The following is a 20,784-nucleotide window of genomic DNA, read 5'->3' as shown; positions in this document are numbered from 1 at the left end:
CTGTGGAGTCTGCTGGAGGCATGGAGGTCGGGACTGGGGGTGTGGAACGTTGTAGGGGGAGGCCTGGTCCGTGTGTGTCTGGGTCTGGGGGCTGGCCCAGTAAGGGTCCCGGTCCTGGTCCCCTGGGGCCTGGACCTGGGGGCCCTCATGTGGGGGTGTTTGTGGGGGGTCTGCTGGTCCGTGCCAGCCTAACCCTAACCCTGGCCCAGGCCCAGTACGGGTCCCGGTCCTGGTCCCCTGGGGCCTGGACCTGGTGGCCCTCATGTGGGGGTGTTGCTGGGGGGTCTGCTGGAGGCATGGAGGCCGGGACTGGGGGTGTGGAACGTTGTAGGGGGAGGCCTGGTCCGTGTGTGTCTGGGTCTGGGGGCTGGCCCAGTACGGGTCCCGGTCCTGGTCCCCTGGGGCCTGGACCTGGGGGCCCTCATCTGGGGGTGTTGCTGGGGGGTCTGCTGGAGGCATGGAGGCCGGGACTGGGGGTGTGGAACGTTGTAGGGGGAGGCCTGGTCCGTGTGTGTCTGGGTCTGGGGGCTGGCCCAGTACGGGTCCCGGTCCTGGTCCCCTGGGGCCTGGACCTGGGGGCCCTCATCTGGGGGTGTTGCTGGGGGGTCTGCTGGAGGCATGGAGGCCGGGACTGGGGGTGTGGAACGTTGTAAGGGGAGGCCTGGTCCGTGCCAGCCTAACCCTAACCCTGGCCCAGTACAGGTTCCGGTCCTGGTCCACTGGGGCCTGTACCTGGGGTCCCTCATGTGAGGGTGTTGCTGGGGGGTCTGCTGGAGGCATGGAGGCCGGGACTGGGGGTGTGGAACGTTGTAGGGGGAGGCCTGGACCGTGTGTGTCTGGGTCTGAGGGCTGGCCCAGTACGGGTCCGGTCCTGGTCCCCTGGGGCCTGGACCTGGGGGCCCTCATGTGGGGGTGTTGCTGGGGGGTCTGCTGGAGGCATGGAGGCCGGGACTGGGGGTGTGGAACGTTGTTAGGGGAGGCCTGGTCCGTGCCTGCCTAACCCTAACCCTGGCCCAGTACGGGTCCCGGTCCTGGTCCACTGGGGCCTGGACCTGGGGGCCCTCATGTGGGGGTGTTGCTGGGGGGTCTGCTGGAGGCATGGAGGCCGGGACTGGGGGTTTGGAACGTTGTAGGGGGAGGCCTGGACCGTGTGTGTCTGGGTCTGAGTGCTGGCCCAGTACGGGTCCGGTCCTGGTCCCCTGGGGCCTGGACCTGGGGGCCCTCATGTGGGGGTGTTGCTGGGGGGTCTGCTGGAGGCATGGAGGCCGGGACTGGGGGTGTGGAACGTTGTAAGGGGAGGCCTGGTCCGTGCCTGCCTAACCCTAACCCTGGCCCAGTACGGGTCCCGGTCCTGGTCCACTGGGGCCTGGACCTGGGGGCCCTCATGTGGGGGTGTTGCTGGGAGTGTGCTGGAGGCATGGAGGCTGGGGGACTGGGGGTGTGGAACGTTGTAGGGGGGGGCCTGGTCCGTGTGTGTCTGGGTCTGGGGGCTGGCCAAGTACGGGTCACGGTCCTGATCTCCTGGGGCCTGGACCTGGGGGCCCTGTGTGGAGGTGGTGCTGTGGAGTCTGCTGGAGGCATGGAGGTCGGGACTGGGGGTGTGGAACGTTGTAGGGGGAGGCCTGGTCCGTGTGTGTCTGGGTCTGGGGGCTGGCCCAGTACGGGTCCCGGTCCTGGTCCCCTGGGGCCTGGACCTGGGGGCCCTCATGTGGGGGTGTTTGTGGGGGGTCTGCTGGTCCGTGCCTGCCTAACCCTAACCCTGGCCCAGTACGGGTCCCGGTCCTGGTCCCCTGGGGCCTGGACCTGGGGGCCCTCATGTGGGGGTGTTGCTGGGCCCTCATGTGGGGGTGTTGCTGGGGGGTCTGCTGGAGGCATGGAGGCCGGGACTGGGGGTGTGTGTCTGGGTCTGGGGGCTGGCCCAGACCGGGTCCCGGTCCTGGTCCCCGGGTCTGGGGGCTGGCCCATTACGGGTCCCGGTCCTGGTCCCCTGGGGCCTGGACCTGGGGGCCCTCATGTGGGGGTGTTTGTGGGGGGTCTGCTGGTCCGTGCCTGCCTAACCCTAACCCTGGCCCAGTACGGGTCCCGGTCCTGGTCCTCTGGGGCCTGGACCTGGGGGCCCTCATGTGGGGGTGTTGCTGGGGGGTCTGCTGGAGGCATGGAGGCCGGGACTGGGGGTGTGTGTCTGGGTCTGGGGGCTGGCCCAGACCGGGTCCCGGTCCTGGTCCCCTGGGGCCTGGACCTGGTGGCCCTCATGTGGGGGTGTTGCTGGGGGGTCTGCTGGAGGCATGGAGGCCGGGACTGGGGGTGTGTGTCTGGGTCTGGGGGCTGGCCCAGTACGGGTCCCGGTCCTGGTCCCCTGGGGCCTGGACCTGGGGGCCCTCATGTGGGGGTGTTCCTGGGACCTCATGTGGGGGTGTTGCTGGGGGGTCTGCTGGAGGCATGGAGGCCGGGACTGGGGGTGTGGAACGTTGTAGGGGGAGGCCTGGTCCGTGTGTGTCTGGGTCTGGGGGCTGGCCCAGTACGGGTCCCGGTCCTGGTCCCCTGGGGCCTGGACCTGGGGGCCCTCATGTGGGGGTGTTGCTGGGGGGTCTGCTGGAGGCATGGAGGCCGGGACTGGGGGTGTGGAACGTTGTAGGGGGAGGCCTGGTCCGTGCCTGCCTAACCCTATCCCTGGCCCAGTACGGGTCCCGGTCCTGGTCCCCTGGGGCCTGGACCTGGGGGCCCTCATGTGGGGGTGTTGCTGGGGGGTCTGCTGGAGGCATGGAGGTCGGGACTGGGGGTGTGGAACATTGTAGGGGGAGGCCTGGTCCGTGTGTGTCTGGGTCTGGGGGCTGGCCAAGTACGGGTCACGGTCCTGGTCTCCTGGGGCCTGGACTTGGGGGCCTTGTGGAGGTGGTGCTGGGGGGTCTGCTGGAGGCATGGACGTCGGGACTGGGGGTGTGGAACGTTGTAGGGGGAGGCCTGGACCGTGTGTGTGTCTGGGTCTGGGGGCTGGCCCAGTACGGGTCCCGGTCCTGGTCCCGTGGGGCCTGGACCTGGGGGCCCTCATGTGGGGGTGTTGCTGGGGGGTCTGCTGGAGGCATGGAGGCCTGGACTGGGGGTATGGAACGTTGTAGGGGGAGGCCTGGTCCGTGCCTGCCTAACCCTAACCCTGGCCCAGTACGGGTCCCGGTCCTGGTCCCCTGGGGACTGGACCTGGGGGCCCTCATCTGGGGGTGTTGCTGGGGGGTCTGCTGGAGGCATGGAGGCCGGAACTGGGGGTGTGAAACGTTGTAGGGGGAGGCCTGGTCCGTGCCTGCCTAACCCTAACCCTGGCTCAGTACAAGTCCCGGTCCTGGTCCCCTGGGGCCTGGACCTGGGGGCCCTGTGAGGAGGTGGTGCTGGGGGGTCTGCTGGAGGCATGGAGGTCGGGACTGGGGGTGTGGAACGTCTGCTGGAGGCATGGAGGCCAGGACTGGGGGTGTGGAACGTTTTGGGGGAGGCCTAGTCCGTGTGTGTCTGGGTCTGGGGGCTGGCCAAGTACGGGTCACGGTCCTGGTCTCCTGGGGTCTGGACCTTGGGGCCATGTCAGGAGGTGGTGCTGGGGGGTCTGCTGGAGGCATGGAGGTCGGGACTGGGGGTGTGGAACGTTGTAGGGGGAAGCCTGGACCGTGTGTGTCTGGGTCTGGGGGCTGGCCAAGTACGGGTCACGGTCCTGGTCTCCTGGGGCCTGGACCTGGGGGGCTGTGGAGTCTGCTGGAGGCATGGAAGTCGGGACTGGGGGTGTGGAACGTTGTAGGGGGAGGCCTGGACCGTGTGTGTCTGGGTCTGAGGGCTGGCCCAGTACGGGTCCGGTCCTGGTCCCCTGGGGCCTGGACCTGGGGGCCCTGTCGTGGCAATTCCCCTTTAACAGAGATTGCGTCTAGGCCAGATGAGATTCCCACTGCAATAAAGCACACAATACATTGGAAAGTAAAATGTCCTAGGTTTAATGCATGCATACATTAGACTCCTCTCTAGCAGAGTGAGTCCTGATTACAAGTTGACATGGTTTTTTATACAGTTTCAGACCCTCCCCACACAAAAGGTTCATGAATGAGGAAATGAGCAAATTCTTCTCTTTACGGCCCTTCTGTCCAAACACAGAGGAATATATAGATTGGGGTTCCCGACAAACAAATGCAAATTCCAGATGCTTATCTTTGTGGCGTTATCACCTAAAGACAAGGGTCACTAGACAGCTGGGAGGCAAATGGGCAGGACAATTAGGGTTGAAACTGAGGACACTACATGTTATACAAGAACAGACAAACTTATCAACCAACAATTCAAATAAGAGGATTTTTCCATCACAGCCCTCATGTGGGGGTGTTGCTGGGGGGTCTGCTGGAGGCACGGAGGCCGGGACTAGGGGTGTGGAATGTTGTAAGGGGAGGCCTGGTCCGTGCCAGCCTAACCCTAACCCTGGCCCAGTACGGGTCCCGGTCCTGGTCCACTGGGGCCTGGACCCGGGGGCCCTCATGTGGGGGTGTCGCTGGGGGGTCTGCTGGAGGCATGGAGGCCGGGACTGGGGGTGTGGAACGTTGTAGGGGGAGGCCTGGACCGTGTGTGTCTGGGTCTGAGGGCTGGCCCAGTACGGGTCCGGTCCTGGTCCCCTGGGGCCTGGACCTGGGGGCCCTCATGTGGGGGTGTTGCTGAGGGGGTCTGCTGGAGGCATGGAGGCCGGGACTGGGGGTGTGGAACGTTGTAAGGGGAGGCCTGTCCCGTGCCTGCCTAACCCTAACCCTGGTCCAGTACGGGTCCCGGTCCTGGTCCACTGGGGCCTGGACCTGGGGGCCCTCATGTGGAGGTGTTGCTGGGGGCCTGCTGGAGGCATGGAGGCCGGGACTGGGGGTGTGGAACGTTGTAGGGGGAGGCCTGGTCCGTGTGTGTCTGGGTCTGGGGGCTGGCCCAGTACGGGTCCCGGTCCTGGTCCCCTGGGGCCTGGACCTGGGGGCCCTCATGTGGGGGTGTTGCTGGGCCCTCATGTGGGGGTGTTGCTGGGGGGTCTGCTGGAGGCATGGAGGCCGGGACTGGGGGTGTGTGTCTGGGGGCTGGCCCAGAACGGGTCCCGGTGCTGGTCCCCTGGGACCTGGACCTGGGGGCCCTAATCTGGGGGCGTTGCTGGGGGGTCTGCTGGAGGCATGGAGGTCGGGACTGAGGGTGTGGAAAGTTGTAGGGGGAGGCCTGGTCCGTGCCTGCCTAACCCTAACCCTGGCCCAGTACAAGTCCCGGTCCTGGTCCCCTGGGGCCTGGACCTGAGGGCCCTGTGTGGAGGTGGTGCTGGGGGGTCTGCTGGAGGTCGGGACTGGGGGTGTGGAACGTCTGCTGGAGGCATGGAGGCCAGGTCTGGGGGTGTGGAACGTTGTAGGGGGAGGCCTGGTCCGTGTGTGTCTGGGTCTGGGGGCAGGCCAAGTACGGGTCACGGTCCTGGTCTCCTGGGGCCTGGACCTTGGGGCCCTGTGAGGAGGTGGTGCTGGGGGATCTGCTGGAGGCATGGAGGTCGGGACTGGGGGTGTGGAACGTTGTAGGGGGAGGCCTGGACCGTGTGTGAATGGGTCTGGGGGCTGGCCCAGTACGGGTCCCGGTCCTGGTCCACTGGGGCCTGGACCTGGGGGCCCTCATGTGGGGGTGTTGCTGGGGGCCTGCTGGAGGCATGGAGGCTGGGGGACTGGGGGTGTGGAACGTTGTAGGGGGGGGCCTGGTCCGTGTGTGTCTGGGTCTGGGGGCTGGCCAAGTACGGGTCACGGTCCTGATCTCCTGGGGCCTGGACCTGGGGGCCCTGTGTGGAGGTGGTGCTGTGGAGTCTGCTGGAGGCATGGAGGTCGGGACTGGGGGTGTGGAACGTTGTAGGGGGAGGCCTGGTCCGTGTGTGTCTGGGTCTGGGGGCTGGCCCAGTACGGGTCCCGGTCCTGGTCCCCTGGGGCCTGGACCTGGGGGCCCTCATGTGGGGGTGTTTGTGGGGGGTCTGCTGGTCCGTGCCTGCCTAACCCTAACCCTGGCCCAGTACGGGTCCCGGTCCTGGTCCCCTGGGGCCTGGACCTGGGGGCCCTCATGTGGGGGTGTTGCTGGGGGGTCTGCTGGAGGCATGGAGGCCGGGACTGGGGGTGTGTGTCTGGGTCTGGGGGCTGGCCCAGACCGGGTCCCGGTCCTGGTCCCCTGGGGCCTGGACCTGGTGGCCCTCATGTGGGGGTGTTGCTGGGCCCTCATGTGGGGGTGTTGCTGGGGGGTCTGCTGGAGGCATGGAGGCCGGGACTGGGGGTGTGTGTCTGGGTCTGGGGGCTGGCCCAGTACGGGTCCCGGTCCTGGTCCCCTGGGGCCTGGACCTGGGGGCCCTCATGTGGGGGTGTTCCTGGGACCTCATGTGGGGGTGTTGCTGGGGGGTCTGCTGGAGGCATGGAGGCCGGGACTGGGGGTGTGGAACGTTGTAGGGGGAGGCCTGGTCCGTGTGTGTCTGGGTCTGGGGGCTGGCCCAGTACGGGTCCCGGTCCTGGTCCCCTGGGGCCTGGACCTGGGGGCCCTCATGTGGGGGTGTTGCTGGGGGGTCTGCTGGAGGCATGGAGGCCGGGACTGGGGGTGTGGAACGTTGTAGGGGGAGGCCTGGTCCGTGCCTGCCTAACCCTATCCCTGGCCCAGTACGGGTCCCGGTCCTGGTCCCCTGGGGCCTGGACCTGGGGGCCCTCATGTGGGGGTGTTGCTGGGGGGTCTGCTGGAGGCATGGAGGTCGGGACTGGGGGTGTGGAACATTGTAGGGGGAGGCCTGGTCCGTGTGTGTCTGGGTCTGGGGGCTGGCCAAGTACGGGTCACGGTCCTGGTCTCCTGGGGCCTGGACTTGGGGGCCTTGTGGAGGTGGTGCTGGGGGGTCTGCTGGAGGCATGGACGTCGGGACTGGGGGTGTGGAACGTTGTAGGGGGAGGCCTGGACCGTGTGTGTGTCTGGGTCTGGGGGCTGGCCCAGTACGGGTCCCGGTCCTGGTCCCGTGGGGCCTGGACCTGGGGGCCCTCATGTGGGGGTGTTGCTGGGGGGTCTGCTGGAGGCATGGAGGCCGGGACTGGGGGTATGGAACGTTGTAGGGGGAGGCCTGGTCCGTGCCTGCCTAACCCTAACCCTGGCCCAGTACGGGTCCCGGTCCTGGTCCCCTGGGGACTGGACCTGGGGGCCCTCATCTGGGGGTGTTGCTGGGGGGTCTGCTGGAGGCATGGAGGCCGGAACTGGGGGTGTGAAACGTTGTAGGGGGAGGCCTGGTCCGTGCCTGCCTAACCCTAACCCTGGCTCAGTACAAGTCCCGGTCCTGGTCCCCTGGGGCCTGGACCTGGGGGCCCTGTGAGGAGGTGGTGCTGGGGGGTCTGCTGGAGGCATGGAGGTCGGGACTGGGGGTGTGGAACGTCTGCTGGAGGCATGGAGGCCAGGACTGGGGGTGTGGAACGTTTTGGGGGAGGCCTAGTCCGTGTGTGTCTGGGTCTGGGGGCTGGCCAAGTACGGGTCACGGTCCTGGTCTCCTGGGGTCTGGACCTTGGGGCCATGTCAGGAGGTGGTGCTGGGGGGTCTGCTGGAGGCATGGAGGTCGGGACTGGGGGTGTGGAACGTTGTAGGGGGAAGCCTGGACCGTGTGTGTCTGGGTCTGGGGGCTGGCCAAGTACGGGTCACGGTCCTGGTCTCCTGGGGCCTGGACCTGGGGGGCTGTGGAGTCTGCTGGAGGCATGGAAGTCGGGACTGGGGGTGTGGAACGTTGTAGGGGGAGGCCTGGACCGTGTGTGTCTGGGTCTGAGGGCTGGCCCAGTACGGGTCCGGTCCTGGTCCCCTGGGGCCTGGACCTGGGGGCCCTGTCGTGGCAATTCCCCTTTAACAGAGATTGCGTCTAGGCCAGATGAGATTCCCACTGCAATAAAGCACACAATACATTGGAAAGTAAAATGTCCTAGGTTTAATGCATGCATACATTAGACTCCTCTCTAGCAGAGTGAGTCCTGATTACAAGTTGACATGGTTTTTTATACAGTTTCAGACCCTCCCCACACAAAAGGTTCATGAATGAGGAAATGAGCAAATTCTTCTCTTTACGGCCCTTCTGTCCAAACACAGAGGAATATATAGATTGGGGTTCCCGACAAACAAATGCAAATTCCAGATGCTTATCTTTGTGGCGTTATCACCTAAAGACAAGGGTCACTAGACAGCTGGGAGGCAAATGGGCAGGACAATTAGGGTTGAAACTGAGGACACTACATGTTATACAAGAACAGACAAACTTATCAACCAACAATTCAAATAAGAGGATTTTTCCATCACAGCCCTCATGTGGGGGTGTTGCTGGGGGGTCTGCTGGAGGTACGGAGGCCGGGACTAGGGGTGTGGAATGTTGTAAGGGGAGGCCTGGTCCGTGCCAGCCTAACCCTAACCCTGGCCCAGTACGGGTCCCGGTCCTGGTCCACTGGGGCCTGGACCCGGGGGCCCTCATGTGGGGGTGTCGCTGGGGGGTCTGCTGGAGGCATGGAGGCCGGGACTGGGGGTGTGGAACGTTGTAGGGGGAGGCCTGGACCGTGTGTGTCTGGGTCTGAGGGCTGGCCCAGTACGGGTCCGGTCCTGGTCCCCTGGGGCCTGGACCTGGGGGCCCTCATGTGGGGGTGTTGCTGAGGGGGTCTGCTGGAGGCATGGAGGCCGGGACTGGGGGTGTGGAACGTTGTAAGGGGAGGCCTGTCCCGTGCCTGCCTAACCCTAACCCTGGTCCAGTACGGGTCCCGGTCCTGGTCCACTGGGGCCTGGACCTGGGGGCCCTCATGTGGAGGTGTTGCTGGGGGCCTGCTGGAGGCATGGAGGCCGGGACTGGGGGTGTGGAACGTTGTAGGGGGAGGCCTGGTCCGTGTGTGTCTGGGTCTGGGGGCTGGCCCAGTACGGGTCCCGGTCCTGGTCCCCTGGGGCCTGGACCTGGGGGCCCTCATGTGGGGGTGTTGCTGGGCCCTCATGTGGGGGTGTTGCTGGGGGGTCTGCTGGAGGCATGGAGGCCGGGACTGGGGGTGTGTGTCTGGGGGCTGGCCCAGAACGGGTCCCGGTGCTGGTCCCCTGGGACCTGGACCTGGGGGCCCTCATCTGGGGGTGTTGCTGGGGTGTCTGCTGGAGGCATGGAGGTCGGGACTGAGGGTGTGGAACGTTGTAGGGGGAGGCCTGGTCCGTGCCTGCCTAACCCTAACCCTGGCCCAGTACAAGTCCCGGTCCTGGTCCCCTGGGGCCTGGACCTGAGGGCCCTGTGTGGAGGTGGTGCTGGGGGGTCTGCTGGAGGTCGGGACTGGGGGTGTGGAACGTCTGCTGGAGGCATGGAGGCCAGGTCTGGGGGTGTGGAACGTTGTAGGGGGAGGCCTGGTCCGTGTGTGTCTGGGTCTGGGGGCAGGCCAAGTACGGGTCACGGTCCTGGTCTCCTGGGGCCTGGACCTTGGGGCCCTGTGAGGAGGTGGTGCTGGGGGATCTGCTGGAGGCATGGAGGTCGGGACTGGGGGTGTGGAACGTTGTAGGGGGAGGCCTGGACCGTGTGTGAATGGGTCTGGGGGCTGGCCCAGTACGGGTCCCGGTCCTGGTCTCCTGGGGCCTGGACCTGGGGGCCCTGTGTGGAGGTGGTGCTGGGGGGTCTGCTGGAGGCATGGAGGTCGGGACTGGGGGTGTGGAACGTTGTAGGGGGAGGCCTGGGCCGTGTGTGTCTGGGTCTGGGGGCTGGCCAAGTACGGGTCCCGGTCCTGGTCCCCTGGGGCCTGGACCTGGGGGCCCTCATGTGGGGGTGTTTGTGGGGGGTCTGCTGGTCCGTGCCTGCCTAACCCTAACCCTGGCCCAGTACGGGTTCTGGTCCTGGTCCCCTGGGGCCTGGACCTGGGGGCCCTGTGAGGAGGTGGTGCTGGGGGGTCTGCTGGAGGCATGGAGGCCAGGACTGGGGGTGTGGAACGTTTTGGGGGAGGCCTGGTCCGTGTGTGTCTGGGTCTGGGGGCTGGCCAAGTACGGGTCCCGGTCCTGGTCCCCTGGGGCCTGGAACTGGGGGCCCTCATGTGGGGGTGTTGCTGGGGGGTCTACTGGAGGCATGGAGGCCGGGACTGGGGGTGTAGAACGTTGTAGGGGGAGGCCTGTTCCGTGTGTGTCTGGGTCTGGGGGCTGGCCCAGTACGGGTCCCGGTCCTGGTCCCCTGGGGCCTGGACCTGGGGGCCCTCATGTGGGGGTGTTGCTGGGCCCTCATGTGGGGGTGTTGCTGGGGGGTCTGCTGGAGGCATGGAGGCCGGGACTGGGGGTGTGTGTCTGGGGGCTGGCCCAGAACGGGTCCCGGTGCTGGTCCCCTGGGACCTGGACCTGGGGGCCCTCATCTGGGGGTGTTGCTGGGGGGTCTGCTGGAGGCATGGAGGTCGGGACTGAGGGTGTGGAACGTTGTAGGGGGAGGCCTGGTCCGTGCCTGCCTAACCCTAACCCTGGCCCAGTACAAGTCCCGGTCCTGGTCCCCTGGGGCCTGGACCTGAGGGCCCTGTGTGGAGGTGGTGCTGGGGGGTCTGCTGGAGGTCAGGACTGGGGGTGTGGAACGTCTGCTGGAGGCATGGAGGCCAGGTCTGGGGGTGTGGAACGTTGTAGGGGGAGGCCTGGTCCGTGTGTGTCTGGGTCTGGGGGCAGGCCAAGTACGGGTCACGGTCCTGGTCTCCTGGGGCCTGGACCTTGGGGCCCTGTGAGGAGGTGGTGCTGGGGGATCTGCTGGAGGCATGGAGGTCGGGACTGGGGGTGTGGAACGTTGTAGGGGGAGGCCTGGACCGTGTGTGAATGGGTCTGGGGGCTGGCCCAGTACGGGTCCCGGTCCTGGTCTCCTGGGGCCTGGACCTGGGGGCCCTGTGTGGAGGTGGTGCTGGGGGGTCTGCTGGAGGCATGGAGGTCGGGCCTGGGGGTGTGGAACGTTGTAGGGGGAGGCCTGGGCCGTGTGTGTCTGGGTCTGGGGGCTGGCCAAGTACGGGTCCCGGTCCTGGTCCCCTGGGGCCTGGACCTGGGGGCCCTCATGTGGGGGTGTTTGTGGGGGGTCTGCTGGTCCGTGCCTGCCTAACCCTAACCCTGGCCCAGTACGGGTCCTGGTCCTGGTCCCCTGGGGCCTGGACCTGGGGGCCCTGTGAGGAGGTGGTGCTGGGGGGTCTGCTGGAGGCATGGAGGCCAGGACTGGGGGTGTGGAACGTTTTGGGGGAGGCCTGGTCTGTGTGTGTCTGGGTCTGGGGGCTGGCCAAGTACGGGTCCCGGTCCTGGTCCCCTGGGGCCTGGAACTGGGGGCCCTCATGTGGGGGTGTTGCTGGGGGGTCTACTGGAGGCATGGAGGCCGGGACTGGGGGTGTAGAACGTTGTAGGGGGAGGCCTGGTCCGTGTGTGTCTGGGTCTGGGGGCTGGCCCAGTACGGGTCCCGGTCCTGGTCCCCTGGGGCCTGGACCAGGGGGCCCTCATGTGGGGGTGTTTGTGGGGGGTCTGCTGGTCCGTGCCTGCCTAACCCTAACCCTGGCCCAGTACGGGTCCAGGTCCTGGTCCCCTGGGGCCTGGACCTGGTGGCCCTCATGTGGGGGTGTTGCTGGGCCCTCATGTGGGGGTGTTGCTGGGGGGTCTGGTGGAGGCATGGAGGCCGGGACTGGGGGTGTGTGTCTGGGTCTGGGGGCTGGCCCAGTACGGGTCCTGGTCCTGGTCCCCTGGGGCCTGGACCTGGGGGCCCTCATGTTGGGGTGTTGCTGGGGGGTCTGCTGGAGGCATGGAGGCCGGGACTGGGGGTGTGGAACGTTGTAGGGGGAGGCCTGGTCCGTGCCTGCCTAACCCTATCCCTGGCCCAGTACGGGTCCCGGTCCTGGTCCCCTGGGGCCTGGACCTGGGGGCCCTCATGTGGGGGTGTTGCTGGGGGGTCTGCTGGAGGCATGGAGGCCGGGACTGGGGGTCTGTGTCTGGGTCTGGGGGCTGGCCGAGAACGGGTTCCGGTCCTGGTCCCCTGGGGCCTGGACCTGGGGGCCCTCATGTGGGGGTGTTGCTTGGGATTCTGCTGGAGGCATGGAGGCCGGGACTGGGGGTGTGGAACGTTGTAGGGGGAGGCCTGATCCGTGCCTGCCTAACCCTAACCCGGGCCCAGTACGGGTCCCGGCCCTGGTCCCCTGGGGCCTGAACCTGGGGGCCCTCATCTGGGGGTGTTGCTGGGGGGTCTGCTGGACGCATGGAGGCCGGGACTGGGGGTGTGGAACGTTGTAGGGGGAGGCCTGGTCCGTGTGTGTCTGGGTCTGGGGGCTGGCCCAGTACGGGTCCCGGTCCTGGTCCCCTGGGGCCTGGACCTGGGGGCCCTCATGTGGGGGTGTTGCAGGGGGGTCTTCTGGAGGCATGGAGGCTGGGACTGGGGGTGTGGAACGTTGTAGGGGGAGGCCTGGTCCGTGCCTGCCTAACCCTAACCCTGGCCTAGTACGGGTCCCGGTCCAGGTCCCCTGGGGCCTGGACCTGGGGGCCCTCATGTGGGGGTGTTGCTGGGGGGTCTGCTGGAGGCATGGAGGCCGGGACTGGGGGTGTGTGTCTGGGTCTGGGGGCTGGCCCAGAACGGGTCCCGGTCCTGGTCCCCTGGGGCCTGGACCTGGGGGCCCTCATGTGGGGGTGTTGCTGGGGGGTCTGCTGGAGGCATGGAGGCCGGGACTGGGGGTGTGGAACGTTGTAGGGGGAGGCCTGGTCCGTGCCTCCCTACCCCTGGCCCAGTACGGGTCCCGGTCCAGGTCCCCTGGGGCCTGGACCTTGGGGCCCTCATGTGGGGGTGTTGCTGGGGGGTCTGCTGGAGGCATGGAGGCCGGGACTGGGGGTGTGTGTCTGGGTCTGGGGGCTGGCCCAGACCGGGTCCCGGTCCTGGTCCCCTGGGGCCTGGACCTGGGGGCCCTCATCTGGGGGTGTTGCTGGGTGGTCTGCTGGAGGCATGGAGGCCGGAACTGGGGGTGTGGAACGTTGTAGGGGGAGGCCTGGTCCGTGCCTGCCTAACCATAACCCTGGCCCAGTACAAGTCCCGGTCCTGGTCCCCTGGGGCCTGGAACTGGGGGCCCTGTGAGGAGGTGGTGCTGGAGGCATGGAGGTCGGGACTGGGGGTGTGGAACGTCTGCTGGAGGCATGGAGGCCAGGACTGGGGGTGTGGAACGTTTTGGGGGAGGCCTGGTCCGTGTGTGTCTGGGTCTGGGGGCTGGCCAAGTAGGGGTCACGGTCCTGGTCTCCTGGGGCCTGGACCTTGGGGCCACGTCAGGAGGTTGTGCTGGGGGGTCTGCTGGAGGCATTGAGGTCGGGACTGGGGGTGTGGAACGTTGTAGGGGGAGGTCTGGACAGTGTGTGTCTGAGTCTGGGGGCTGGCCCAGTACGGCTCCCGGTCCTGGTCCCCTGGGGACTGGACCTGGGGGCCCTCATGTGGCGGTGTTGCTGGGGGGTCTGCTGGAGGCATGGAGGCCGGGACTGGGGGTGTGGAACGTTGTAGGGGGAGGCCTGGTCCGTGCCTGCCTAACCCTAACCCTGGCCCAGTACAAGTCCCGGTCCTGGGGCCTGGGCCTGGGGGCCCTGTGTGGAGATGGTGCTGGGGGGTCTGCTGGAGGCATGGAGGTCGGGACTGGGGGTGTGGAACGTCTGCTGGAGGCATGGAGGCCAGGTCTGGGGGTGTGGAACGTTGTAGGGGGAGGCCTGGTCCGTGTGTGTCTGGGTCTGGGGGCTGGCCAAGTACGGGTCACGGTCCTGGTCTCCTGGGGCCTGGACCTTGGGGCCATGTCAGGAGGTGGTGCTGGGGGGTCTGCTGGAGGCATGGAGGTCGGGACTGGGGGTGTGGAACGTTGTAGTTGGAGGCCTGGACCGTGTGTGTCTGGGTCTGGGGGCTGGCCAAGTACGGGTCACGGTCCTGGTCTCCTGGGGCCTGGACCTGGGGGCCCTCTGTGGAAGTGGTGCTGTGGAGTCTGCTGGAGGCATGGAGGCCGGGACTGGGGGTGTGGAACGTTGTAGGGGGAGGCCTGGTCCGTGTGTGTCTGGGTCTGGGGGCAGGCCAAGTACGGGTCACGGTGCTGGTCTCCTGGGGCCTGGACCTGGGGGCCCTGTGTGGAGGTGGTGCTGTGGAGTCTGCTGGAGGCATGGAGGTCGGGACTGGGGGTGTGGAACGTTGTAGGGGGAGGCCTGGTCCGTGTGTGTCTGGGTCTGGGGGCTGGCCCAGTACGGGTCCCGGTCCTGGTCCCCTGGGGCCCTCATGTGGGGGTGTTTGTGGGGGGTCTGCTGGTCCGTGCCTGCCTAACCCTAACCCTGGCCCAGTACGGGTCCCGGTCCTGGTCCCCTGGGGCCTGGACCTGGTTGCCCTCATGTGGGGGTGTTGCTGGGCCCTCATATGGGGGTGTTGCTGGGGGGTCTGCTGGAGGCATGGAGGCCGGGACTGGGGGTGTGTGTCTGGGTCTGGGGGCTGGCCCAGAACGGGTCCCGGTCCTGGTCCTCTGGGGCTTGGACCTGGGGGCCCTCATGTGGGGGTGTTGCTGGGGGTCTGCTGGAGGCATGGATGCCGGGTCTGGGGGTATGGAACGTTGTAGGGGGAGGCCTGGTCCGTGCCTGCCTAACCCTAACCCTGGCCCAGTACGGGTCCCGGTCCTGGTCCCCTGGGGCCTGGACCTGGTTGCCCTCATGTGGGGGTGTTGCTGGGCCCTCATATGGGGGTGTTGCTGGGGGGTCTGCTGGAGGCATGGAGGCCGGGACTGGGGGTGTGTGTCTGGGTCTGGGGGCTGGCCCAGAACGGGTCCCGGTCCTGGTCCTCTGGGGCTTGGACCTGGGGGCCCTCATGTGGGGGTGTTGCTGGGGGTCTGCTGGAGGCATGGAGGCCGGGTCTGGGGATGTGGAACGTTGTAGGGGGAGGCCTGGTCCGTGCCTGCCTAACCCTAACCCTGGCCCAGTACGGGTCCCGGTCCTGGTCCCCTGGGGCCTGGACCTGGGGGCCCTGTGAGGAGGTGGTGCTGGGGGGTCTGCTGGAGGCATGGAGGTCGGGACTGGGGGTGTGGAACGTCTGTTGGAGGCATGGAGGCCAGGACTGGGGGTGTGGAACGTTTTGGGGGAGGCCTGGTCCGTGTGTGTCTGGGTCAGGGGGCTGGCCAAGTACGAGTCACGGTCCTGGTCTCCTGGGGCCTGGACCTTGGGGCCATGTCAGGAGGTGGTGCTGGGGGGTGTGCTGGAGGCATGGAGGTCGGGACTGGGGGTGTGGAACGTTGTAGGGGAAGGCCTGGACCGTGTTTGTCTGGGTCTGGGGGCTGGCCAAGTACGGGTCACGGTCCTGGTCTCCTGGGGTCTGGACCTTGGGGCCATGTCAGGAGGTGGTGCTGGGGGGTGTGCTGGAGGCATGGAGGTCGGGACTGGGGGTGTGGAACGTTGCAGGGGGAGGCCTGGACCGTGTGTGTCTGGGTCTGGGGGCTGGCCAAGTACGGGTCACGGTCCTGGTCTCCTGGGGCCTGGACCTGGGGGCCCTGTGTGGAGGTGGTGCTGTGGAGTCTGCTGGAGGCATGGAGGCCGGGACTGGGGGTGTGGAACGTTGTAGGGGGAGGCCTGGACCTTGTGTGTCTGGGTCTGAGGGCTGGCCCAGTACGGGTCCGGTCATGGTCCCCTGGGGCCTGGACCTGGGGGCCCTCATCTGGGGGTGTTGCTGGGGGGTCTGCTGGAGGCATTGAGGCCGGGACTGGGGGTGTGGAACGTTGTAAGGGGAGGCCTGGTCCGTGCCTGCCTAACCCTAACCCTGGCCCAGTACGGGTCCCGGTCCTGGTTCACTGGGGCCTGGACCTGGGGGCCATCATGTGGGGGTGTTGCTGGGGGGTCTGCTGGAGGCATGGAGGCCGGGACTGGGGGTGTGGAACGTTGTAGGGGGAGGCCTGGTCCGTGTTTGTCTGGGTCTGGGGGCTGGCCAAGTACGGGTCACGGTCCTGGTCTCCTGGGGCCTGGACCTGGGGGCCCTGTGTGGAGGTGGTGCTGTGGAGTCTGATGGAGGCATGGAGGTCGGGACTGGGGGTGTGGAACGTTGTAGGGGGAGGCCTGGTCCGTGTGGGTCTGGGGGCTGGCCCAGTACGGGTCCCGGTCCTGGTCCCCTGGGGCCTGGACCTGGGGGCCCTCATGTGGGGGTGTTTGTGGGGGGTCTGCTGGTCCGTGCCTGCCTAACCCTAACCCTGGCCCAGTACGGGTCCCGGTCCTGGTCCCCTGGGGCCTGGACCTGGTTGCCCTCATGTGGGGGTGTTGCTGGGCCCTCATATGGGGGTGTTGCTGGGGGGTCTGCTGGAGGCATGGAGGCCGGGACTGGGGGTGTGTGTCTGGGTCTGGGTGCTGGCCCAGAACGGGTCCCGGTCCTCTGGGGCTTGGACCTGGGGGCCCTCATGTGGGGGTGTTGCTGGGGGTCTGCTGGAGGCATGGAGGCCAGGTCTGGGGGTATGGAGCGTTGTAGGGGGAGGCCTGGTCCGTGTGTGTCTGGGTCTGGGGGCTGGCCCAGTACGGGTCCCGGTCCTGGTCCCCTGGGGCCTGGACCAGGGGGCCCTCATGTGGGGGTGTTTGTGGGGGGTCTGCTGGTCCGTGCCTGCCTAACCCTAACCCTGGCCCAGTACGGGTCCCGGTCCTGGTCCCCTGGGGCCTGGACCTGGGGGCCCTCATCTGGGGGTGTTGCTGGGGGGTCTGCTGGAGGCATGGAGGCCGGGACTGGGGGTGTGGAACGTTGTAGGGAGAGGCCTGGTCCGTAGCTTCCTAACCCTAACCCTGGCCCAGTACAAGTCCCGGTCCTGGTCCCCTGGGGCCTGGACCTGGGGGCCCTGTGTGGAGGTGGTGCTGGGGGGTCTGATGGAGGCATGGAGGTCGGGACTCGGGGTGTGGAACGTCTGCTGGAGGCATGGAGGCCAGGTCTGTGGGTGTGGAACGTTGTAGGGGGAGGCCTGGTCCGTGTGTCACTGGGTCTGGGGGCTGGCCCAGTACGGGTCACGGTCCGGGTCTACTGGGACCTGGGGGCCCTGCATGGACGTGGTGCTGGGGGGTCTTCTGGAGGCATGGAGGTCGGGACTGGGGGTGTGGAACGTTGTAGGGGGAGGCCTGGACCGTGTGTGTCTGGGTCTGGGGGCTGGCCAAGTACGGGTCACGGTCCTGGTCTCCTGGGGCCTGGACCTTGGGGCCCTGTGAGGAGGTGGTGCTGGGGGGTCTGCTGGAGGCATGGAGGTCGGGACTGGGGGTGTGGAACGTTGTAGGGGGAGGCCTGGTCCGTGTGTGTCTGGGTCTGGGGGCTGGCCCAGTACGGGTCCCGGCCCTGGTCCCCTGGGGCCTGAACCTGGGGGCCCTAATCTGGGGGTGTTGCTGGGGGGTCTGCTGGACGCATGGAGGCCGGGACTGGGGGTGTGGAACGTTGTAGGGGGAGGCCTGGTCCGTGCCTGCCTAACCCTAACCCTGGCCCAGTACAAGTCCCGGTCCTGGTCCCCTGGGGCCTGGACCTGGGGGCCCTGTGAGGAGGTGGTGCTGGGGGGTCTGCTGGAGGCATGGAGGTCGGGACTGGGGGTGTGGAACGTCTGCTGGAGGCATGGAGGCCAGGACTGGGGGTGTGGAACGTTTTGGGGGAGGCCTGGTCCGTGTGTGTCTGGGTCTGGGGGCTGGCCAAGTACGGGTCACGGTCCTGGTCTCCTGGGGCCTGGACCTGGGGGGCTGTGGAGTCTGCTGGAGGCATGGAAGTCGGGACTGGGGGTGTGGAACGTTGTAGGGGGAGGCCTGGACCGTGTGTGTCTGGGTCTGAGGGCTGGCCCAGTACGGGTCCCGGTCCTGGTCCCCTGGGGCCTGGACCTGGGGGCCCTCATCTGGGGGTGTTGCTGGGGGGTCTGCTGGAGGCATGGAGGCCGGAACTGGGGGTGTGGAACGTTGTAGGGGGAGGCCTGGTCCGTGCCTGCCTAACCCTAACCCTGGCCCAGTACAAGTCCCGGTCCTGGTCCCCTGGGGCCTGGACCTGGGGGCCCTGTGAGGAGGTGGTGCTGGGGGGTCTGCTGGAGGCATGGAGGTCGGGACTGGGGGTGTGGAACGTCTGCTGGAGGCATGGAGGCCAGGACTGGGGGTGTGGAACGTTTTGGGGGAGGCCTGGTCCGTGTGTGTCTGGGTCAGGGGGCTGGCCAAGTACGGGTCACGGTCCTGGTCTCCTGGGGTCTGGACCTTGGGGCCATGTCAGGTGGTGGTGCTGGGGGGTGTGCTGGAGGCATGGAGTTCGGGACTGGGGGTGTGGAACGTTGCAGGGGGAGGCCTGGACCGTGTGTGTCTGGGTCTGGGGGCTGGCCAAGTACGGGTCACGGTCCTGGTCTCCTGGGGCCTGGACCTGGGGGCCCTGTGTGGAGGTGGTGCTGTGGAGTCTGCTGGAGGCATGGAGGCCGGGACTGGGGGTGTGGAACGTTGTAGGGGGAGGCCTGGACCTTGTGTGTCTGGGTCTGAGGGCTGGCCCAGTACGGGTCCGGTCATGGTCCCCTGGGGCCTGGACCCGGGGGCCCTCATCTGGGGGTGTTGCTGGGGGGTCTGCTGGAGGCACGGAGGCCCGGACTGGGGGTGTGGAACGTTGTAAGGGGAGGCCTGGTCCGTGCCTGCCTAACCCTAACCCTGGCCCAGTACGGGTCCCGGTCCTGGTTCACTGGGGCCTGGACCTGGGGGCCATCATGTGGGGGTGTTGCTGGGGGGTCTGCTGGAGGCATGGAGGCCGGGACTGGGGGTGTGGAACGTTGTAGGGGGAGGCCTGGTCCGTGTGTGTCTGGGTCTGGGGGCTGGCCAAGTACGGGTCACGGTCCTGGTCCCCTGGGGCCTGGACCTGGGGGCCCTGTGTGGAGGTGGTGCTGTGGAGTCTGATGGAGGCATGGAGGTCGGGACTGGGGGTGTGGAACGTTGTAGGGGGAGGCCTGGTCCGTGTGGGTCTGGGGGCTGACCCAGTACGGGTCCCGGTCCTGGTCCCCTGGGGCCTGGACCTGGGGGCCCTCATGTGGGGGTGTTTGTGGGGGGTCTGCTGGTCCGTGCCTGCCTAACCCTAACCCTGGCCCAGTACGGGTCCCGGTCCTGGTCCCCTGGGGCCTGGACCTGGGGGCCCTCATGTGGGGGTGTTGCTGGGCCCTCATGTGGGGGTGTTGCTGGGGGGTCTGCTGGAGGCATGGAGGTCGGGACTGGGGGTGTGGAGCGTTGTAGGGGGAGGCCTGGTCCGTGTGTTTCTGGGTCTGGGGGCTGGCCCAGTACGGGTCCCGGTCCTGGTCCCCTGGGGCCCTCATGTGGGGGTGTTTGTGGGGGGTCTGCTGGTCCGTGCCTGCCTAACCCTAACCCTGGCCCAGTACGGGTCCCGGTCCTGGTCCCCTGGGGCCTGGACCTGGTTGCCCTCATGTGGGGGTGTTGCTGGGCCCTCATATGGGGGTGTTGCTGGGGGGTCTGCTGGAGGCATGGAGGCCGGGACTGGGGGTGTGTGTCTGGGTCTGCGGGCTGGCCCAGAACGGGTCCCGGTCCTGGTCCTCTGGGGCTTGGACCTGGGGGCCCTCATGTGGGGGTGTTGCTGGGGGTCTGCTGGAGGCATGGAGGCCGGGTCTGGGGGTGTGGAACGTTGTAGGGGGAGGCCTGGTCCGTGCCTGCCTAACCCTAACCCTGGCCCAGTACGGGTCCCGGTCCTGGTCCCCTGGGGCCTGGACCTGGTTGCCCTCATGTGGGGGTGTTGCTGGGCCCTCATATGGGGGTGTTGCTGGGGGGTCTGCTGGAGGCATGGAGGCCGGGACTGGGGGTGTGTGTCTGGGTCTGGGGGCTGGCCCAGAACGGGTCCCGGTCCTGGTCCTCTGGGGCTTGGACCTGGGGGCCCTCATGTGGGGGTGTTGCTGGGGGTCTGCTGGAGGCATGGAGGGCGGGTCTGGGGGTGTGGAACGTTGTAGGGGGAGGCCTGGTCCGTGCCTGCCTAACCCTAACCCTGGCCCAGTACGGGTCCCGGTCCTGGTCCCCTGGGGCCTGGACCTGGGGGCCCTCATCTGGGGGTGTTGCTGGGGGGTCTGCTGGAGGCATGGAGGCCGGGACTGGGGGTGTGGAACGTTTTGGGGGAGGCCTGGTCCGTGTGTGTCTGGGGGCTGGCCAAGTACGGGTCATGGTCCTGGTTTCCTGGGTCCTGGACCTGGGGGCCCTCTTTGGAGGTGGTGCTGTGGAGTCTGCTGGAGGCATGGAGGCCGGGACTGGGGGTGTGGAACGTTGTAGGGGGAGGCCTGGTCCGTGTTTGTCTGGGTCTGGGGGCTGGCCAAGTACGGGTCACGGTCCTGGTCTCCTGGGGCCTGGACCTGGGGGCCCTGTGTGGAGGTGGTGCTGGGGGGTCTGCTGGAGGCATGGAGGTCGGGACTGGGGGTGGGGAACGTTGTAGGGGGAGGCCTGGTCCGTGTTTTTCTGGGTCTGGTGGCTGGCCAAGTACGGGTCACGGTCCTGGTCTCCTGGGGCCTGGACCTGGGGGCCCTGTGTGAAGGTGGTGCTGGGGGGTCTGCTGGAGGCATGGAGGTCGGGACTGGGGGTGTGGTACGTCTGCTGGAGGCATGGAGGCCAGGACTGGGGGTGTGGAACGTTTTGGGGGAGGCCTGGTCCGTATGTGTCTGGGTCTGGGGGCTGGCCAAGTACGGGTCACGGTCCTGGTCTCCTGGGGCCTGGACCTTGGGGCCATGTCAGGAGGTGGTGCTGGGGGGTGTGCTGGAGGCATGGAGGTCGGGACTGGGGGTGTGGAACGTTGTAGGGGAAGGCCTGGACCGTGTGTGTCTGGGTCTGGGGGCTGGCCAAGTACGG

The sequence above is a fragment of the Micromesistius poutassou genome (genome assembly GCF_964030765.1).
Source record: "Micromesistius poutassou genome assembly, chromosome: 1".
In the NCBI taxonomy this organism is placed as follows: domain Eukaryota; kingdom Metazoa; phylum Chordata; class Actinopteri; order Gadiformes; family Gadidae; genus Micromesistius; species Micromesistius poutassou.
The sequence above is the reverse complement of the archived record's forward strand: the minus strand, read 5'-3'. Positions refer to the sequence as shown.